Below are 6,375 nucleotides of genomic sequence, written 5' to 3'. Positions count from 1 at the left end.
TACACCTCAAAGAACTGAAAAAAGTTAAATCCAAGTTAGCAGAAGGAAGGGAATAATAATGATTAAGGCAGAAATAAATGAAAGAGAATGGAAAAACAATTAAGAGTTAATTTTTTTGAATAAATTGAAAAACATTGATGCTAAGAAAAAAGAGATAAAACTAAAATAAATACAATTGAAAATGAAAGAGGAAACATTATAATTGATGCTGCAGAAATGAATCATAAGAGACTACTATGAATAATTATATGTCAACAAATTGAATAACATAGAGGAAAGAAATTCCTGGACACAAAACCTACCAAGACTGAATCATGAAGAAATACAAAATCTGAAAATATCTATAACTAGAGAGGAGATTGAATCTGAAAAAAAAGTGCCCCACACTTCTGTGCACAGTGAGACAGCCCCTGAAAAATTCCTGAATGACTCAGTTAAAAATCCATCAAGAAGATGGCAGATAGGGCACTTGTGCCCACAATGTGTTGGGGTGGCATCATCTCTAATCAGGGATCCCATTTGCTCTAAGACTCTGGAAAACAACAGGTACTACAAAACTCCCAAATACCTGTCAATTTTGTGACCAATCTAAATAGGCTACTCTGATTGTCCATGAACTCAAGATTATTTGGGCAACAGATAATTGGAAATGCCAATCAAGAACAACATCTTTTCAGAACAAACTTGACATAGATTTACCTCAGATATATTAGACTGTAGATAACAGGGTGTGCCAGTTGAACTGGTTCAGATAATAAATAATGCCACTAAATAGGATACCTACAGGGAGAGAAGTCTCATGAGTAGGATGATCTCATACCTGGTTCTATTGCTCTGCAGTCTTTGTCTCTGCCATTCCACAACCTGAGTTTACCAACATGCTGGTCACAGTTCCAAGTGCACATGCGGATGGCATCAAGTTCAGGCAGGAAGAGACAGTCTATTCCATTGGGTCTTGAACTGAGAACAAGAAAAGACTTCTTAGGGACTTCTTTCCTTTTAGGTTCATTTTCTAGAGGAGCCTCATTCAACTGCATGAGTCATTCACCTAGGAGATCACATGATGGATGTGGACCTGTCTGTTGCCTTCTTATATATTTGGCATTTGAAAAAAATTAAGTATAATTCTAGATATTTTCCTGTTGTTATTTTTGTAGAAGATGTATTTTCTAACATTTTGTTGTCTTGCATGAATAGTTGCTTTCTGTGCATCATTTTTATATTCCACTACAACCTCACCAAATTAACATATTTTGTGTTATGTTATATTATGTTTTCTGATGAATTAATTTGATTTTTATATATTTGCAATACAAGTTGAACATCTCTAATCCAAAAAGCTCCCAAACTTTCATTGTAGTATGAAAGTTATTTGGAAATCTGGTTGACTCTATACACATCTTCTTAATATAAATTCCTAAATGCAAAAGATACAATATAAGTTTTAGTAATAATACCATATTGAAATCATTTTCAAAATCTTCTTTAAAATATTTGATGAAGTAATATCTGTGCTTCTTTATTTGTACTTTGAATTTTTAAAACTAAGGTGATAATATTTCAGTATATACATTATGGAAAACAGTATACAGTTTCTTTAAAAATAAAAAAATATAGCTACCAGATGATTCAGCAATCTTACTTGGGTGTATATCCAACAGAAATAAGTAAATATGTCAAAGGGATATCTGTGCTCCCACATTCATTGCAGCTTTATTCACCTCAGATAAGATACAGAAATAACCTAAGTGTCCATCAATGGATGAATGGATTAAAAAAATGGTAGCTATACAAAATGGAATGTTGTCACTTGCAACAACATGGATGAACCTGGAAAATGTTATGCAAAGTTAAATAAGTAGGCAGAGAAAGAGAAAGACTGTATGATCTCACTTCAACGTGGAACCCAAAAAGTTGAACACATAAAGGTAAAGAGGAGAACTGTGGTTAATAGGGGCAGGGTGGTGGGGTGTTGGAGGTGGTGTAGATGTTGGTCAAAGGCTATAAAATTATAGTTAGGTAGCAGAAATAAGTTCAAGAGACCTATTGTTCATCATGGTGGTTAGAGTTAGTAGGTAACAATGTGTTGTATTCTTGAAAATTGCCAAGAGAGTAGATTTTAGGAGTTCTCCCCACAAAAATTACTAAGTTTGTGAGGTAATGCAAGTTACTTAGATTGATGTAGTCATTCAACAATGTGTATCTGTGTGTGTGTGTGTGTGTGTATGTTGTACACAGAAAATATATAGTTTTTATTTTTCAGTTAAAAAATAAAATTGTAATTTTTCTTATCTAAGATTATTTTGTCAGTTAGGTGGAGAATGGAGTTCAGGGAGGCAATAATAGGAGCAGTGACACTAATCAAGGACTGCAATCCAGACAAGAGATGCTGGGCACTTGGACCAAAATGGTGGCAGTGGAGATAATTAAAAGTCATCAGACAAACGAAATATATAGAAAATAATATATAGTTGATAGATGGAAGTGGAGGTTGAACAGAAATTATCAAGGAAAAAATACCACATTTGTGGCTTGAACAACCACATGAATAGAGAGATCCCCATAGATACAGGGAGCACTAAATTTCAGGAACAATTCTGTCAGGATAGATTGGAAATCTCTATGGAGAGAATTTTGAAGTGGCTGAACAATGTGGGAACTGTGATGTTGAGTAACCAGTTGACTTTAGTGGTCTGGAGTTTACATAGAGCCCTGAACCGCAGACATAAATTTGAGAATCATTTGCCATAGGTACTAGGATCAAGGGACATGGTTTATATTGTCTAGAGAGACGCTTTAGAGTTACACTGTCCAGTGTGATAGCCACTAGCCATACATGTTTATCAAACACTTGAAATGTTGCAATTCTGAACTAAAATGTTTTCACTCATTCTTTTTTTTTTTCTACTTTAAATGTGACTGCTAGAAGGTTTAACTTCATATATCTGGTCAGTATTTATCCTGCATTATATTTATTGGACATTTTTAAAATTAAAAACTTATGTTCTATGAAAGATACTGTTAAGAGAATAAAAAGGCAGCTCCCGGACTGGAGGAAATTATTTGCAAATTATGTCTCTGATAAAGGACTTGTATCTAGAATATATAAAGAAAAAAATGCTTGAAACTCAACAATAAGAAAATAACCTAATTAAAGAATAGGAAAAATCCAGTCAGATGCTTTAACAAAAAATATATATATACAAATGAAAAATAAGCATATAAAATGATGCTCAATATCTTTTATTGTGACAGAAATATAAATAAAAACTGTGAGATACTATTGCACGCCTATTAGAATGACAACTACAATCCAAAATGCTGATGAGGGTGTGGAGTAACAGGAGACTTCATTCATTGCTAGTGAAAATGCAAAAAGTTACAACCACTTTGGAAGAAAGTTTGGCAGTTTTTATCAAGCTAAACATACATTTACCATATGACCCAGCAATCACACTCTTAACATTTACACAACTGACTTGAAAACTTATGTCCACACAAAAGCTCACACATAAATATTTGTGAAAATTTTACTCAAAATGCTGAAAAGTGGAATCAACCAAGATCCCTTCAGTAGTGAAATGGGTACATAAAATGTGGTGCAACCATGCAATGAGATGCTATTCACTAATAAAAATGAATGAGTAATTAATCTATATAACAAAATGGGTGAACTTTAACTACATGCTGCCAAGTGAAGGGACCAGTCTAAAAAATTACATACTTTTCAACTACAAAGTTGACAGGGATTTGAGAACTATGCAGATAGCTGCTGCTTCTTAGGGTTTATCATGGCAGCTGAGAACCCCTGATTTGAAATGATGTCCCTTTACAATGTGGGTAAAGATGTTGCATCTTAGCTCCTTGGAGGACTTCCAGATAGGACATTCAAGAGTTCTTTTTTGGAGGGGGGGTACCAAATTTCTTTATTTGAAGGAATGGCACAAATTAAAGAACTGAAGTGGACATTTTGCTGCAATCTATAGAAAAGGCAAAGGAAACCCAGACATGCATACACTGCCTTGGTGACCAGGAAAGTCATCCAGTGGCTATGGGGAAATTAGTCCAAGGTTTAGCTGTCGTCATCATTTCCAGGGTGTGCTTGTCAAAGAGATATTCTGCTATGCCAGATTTGGGGACTCCCATATTGCGCAAGTTGGTTGCTACGTAATCACCCAATTCTTTGACGGATTTCACCTGCTCATTCAGGCAATGCGTCTCAATGAAGTCACACAGAAGGGGGTTGTTTTTGTCAGTAGCCAGTTTGTACAGTTCCAGTAGTGATTGACTCATGTTTTTTTCCAAGCATAATACACACTCCAGGCATTCAGCCCATTCTCCCAGTCATCACAGTCTGGTTTCTTGATGTCCTGAAAGAAGATGCAGTCACCACATTGGTTTTGCAGCTCCATCAGTTTCTCAGTATGCTTCCTCTCCTCATGAGATTGGTGAAGAAAGTATCTGGCAAAGATCTTCAATCCGCGTCATCATAGTCAAAGTAGTACAACTGGACAGGTAGACGTAGGAGGCATAGAGTTCCAGGTTGTTCTGACGGTTGAGAGCAGCCTCCGAGTCCTGACGGCAGTTCTGGCGCACCTGTGAGGTGGACCCGGTCGTCATGGCAGTGGCTGAGGACGGGCGGTGGCGGATCACTGGCTTGGAGAGGCCGCCGGGGCAGGAGACGAGCACCGGGTTCCATCCAAGCTCTGTTGAATCAGGAAGCAGAGGTGACTGTTGTGGCAGAACATCTGGTCAAGAGTTCTTTCGAGATTTTTTTCACTACGCACAAATATGGGACATTATTTTATCTTATGGAGTTTTACTATACATTTTCTATCAAATAGTACTAAAAAGTTTTTTTAATGTGAAAAAGTATACACACACACACACACACACACACACACACACACACACACACTTTTTTTAAGGCAAGAATTAAAATTAATAATTAATTGAGAAACCCAGCTAAGCTACAGGTTTCTGGGAAGCGGTAATTATTTTATCCCTTCCTTTTAAGGTCTTTTTCCGCATCTGTTAGTTAACACCGATTTAAAAAATAAAAATGCTTATTTGCTCCTGTATAAGATTCCAGATGAACATGAGAGAGTGGATTTTGCACTCAAAGTCCTCTGACATGTACATTGGGTATCCAATTTTGACATCAGATGCTATGGTCAAATTTGGAACATTTGAGTCCAGCAATACAAGACAAAAACACCATTCTTAATATTCTATCAGAAAACAAAAATAAGTGATCTTGTCATAACTTATAAAGAAAGCAATGTAAAACTAGAGAAGATTCAGTTAGTTACTCTTGGTCAGTTGATTATAATTAGCTAAATTGTTCAGTTCCAACAAGAATTATTTGCTATGGTTAAGATCTCCACACTCCAACATCAACCTCTTCTCAACATAATATTATACAACCCCCAATCAAATGTACAGAGAACAACACTGGGCCAAAACCCTCAGGAGCAGCTAACCTGGTCAGCAGGAAGCATTTTTTAAGCACCATGGTCAAAGTAAAGAGGAAGCAAAACAGCCTGAATGAATTCTCTGTGCCTGATATCCCTAAGGTCTTGCCTAAATCCACAACACCAAGGTCTTTTTGCTGTCATCTGCTGGGGTCCAGCCCCTGTCATGGGTGTGGGTTTTCTGAAGGAGAGACGGATAGGCTAAAGATGAAAATATTATACTCGGACACCTGCTTTCTGAACAGATGACGTTTAATGTTAGCTAAGGGAAAGTTTTTATACCATTTGTAAAGGGGCAAGACAAAGAAAATTTTTTCACATATACAATCTCTAAAAGTTACCACCATCTAGTGGTCTTAGCAACAAACAAGCCAAGAACCCTATAAACATTCAGACAATGAGTCTTATTAATAAAGCCAAAAATGATAGTTTTAGTCCAAAGTCCTGAATTACAGCCCTTGAAATGTCTCAGGAAAGTTTTCAAGTGTACATTTTTTCATGTAGCAGTAGCTTTTCTTCTGGGGCTTCTATGACCTTCAGAGCTTTGTAATCACCTCTCTTGTCCAGGTGTCTTCATTACTTTTCTCTTATCCTGCAGTGTTTATTTCTAAAGAAAACTCAAAAGAAGCTTTTAATGATGTTTCCCAGGCCCCCAAGTTTGCTTTCTGTCTTTAGTTAATTTATCATAAAAAGTGTCTGATTAGTATATTATGAGTTCAGTGAAAACCCACTCTATAAACGTTAACTTAGAGTTTTAACTATTGAATTAAGTAAAAAACCTTAATGATTAATCTTTATCCTAAGTCAGTGAAAACAGTGTTATAAATCACCTACATACTCCTAGATAAGTGTTACAACTTATAATGAATTCATAATGAACTTACTATAAACTTTGTGCTTC

At 36.0% G+C, this 6,375-nt stretch overlaps 1 pseudogene; it reads right to left on the bottom strand.

Moving 5' to 3' along the window:
* Positions 1 to 4,038: 4,038 nt before the first annotated feature.
* On the bottom strand, positions 4,039 to 4,620 carry LOC103256256 (annotated as a pseudogene).
* Between the last annotated feature and the right edge of the window lie 1,755 nt (positions 4,621 to 6,375).

Source organism: Carlito syrichta, unplaced genomic scaffold, assembly GCF_000164805.1.
Source record: "Carlito syrichta isolate Samal-C Ts95f unplaced genomic scaffold, Tarsius_syrichta-2.0.1 Scaffold289164, whole genome shotgun sequence".
Lineage (NCBI taxonomy): Eukaryota > Metazoa > Chordata > Mammalia > Primates > Tarsiidae > Carlito > Carlito syrichta.
The sequence above is the reverse complement of the archived record's forward strand: the minus strand, read 5'-3'. Positions and strand labels throughout refer to the sequence as shown.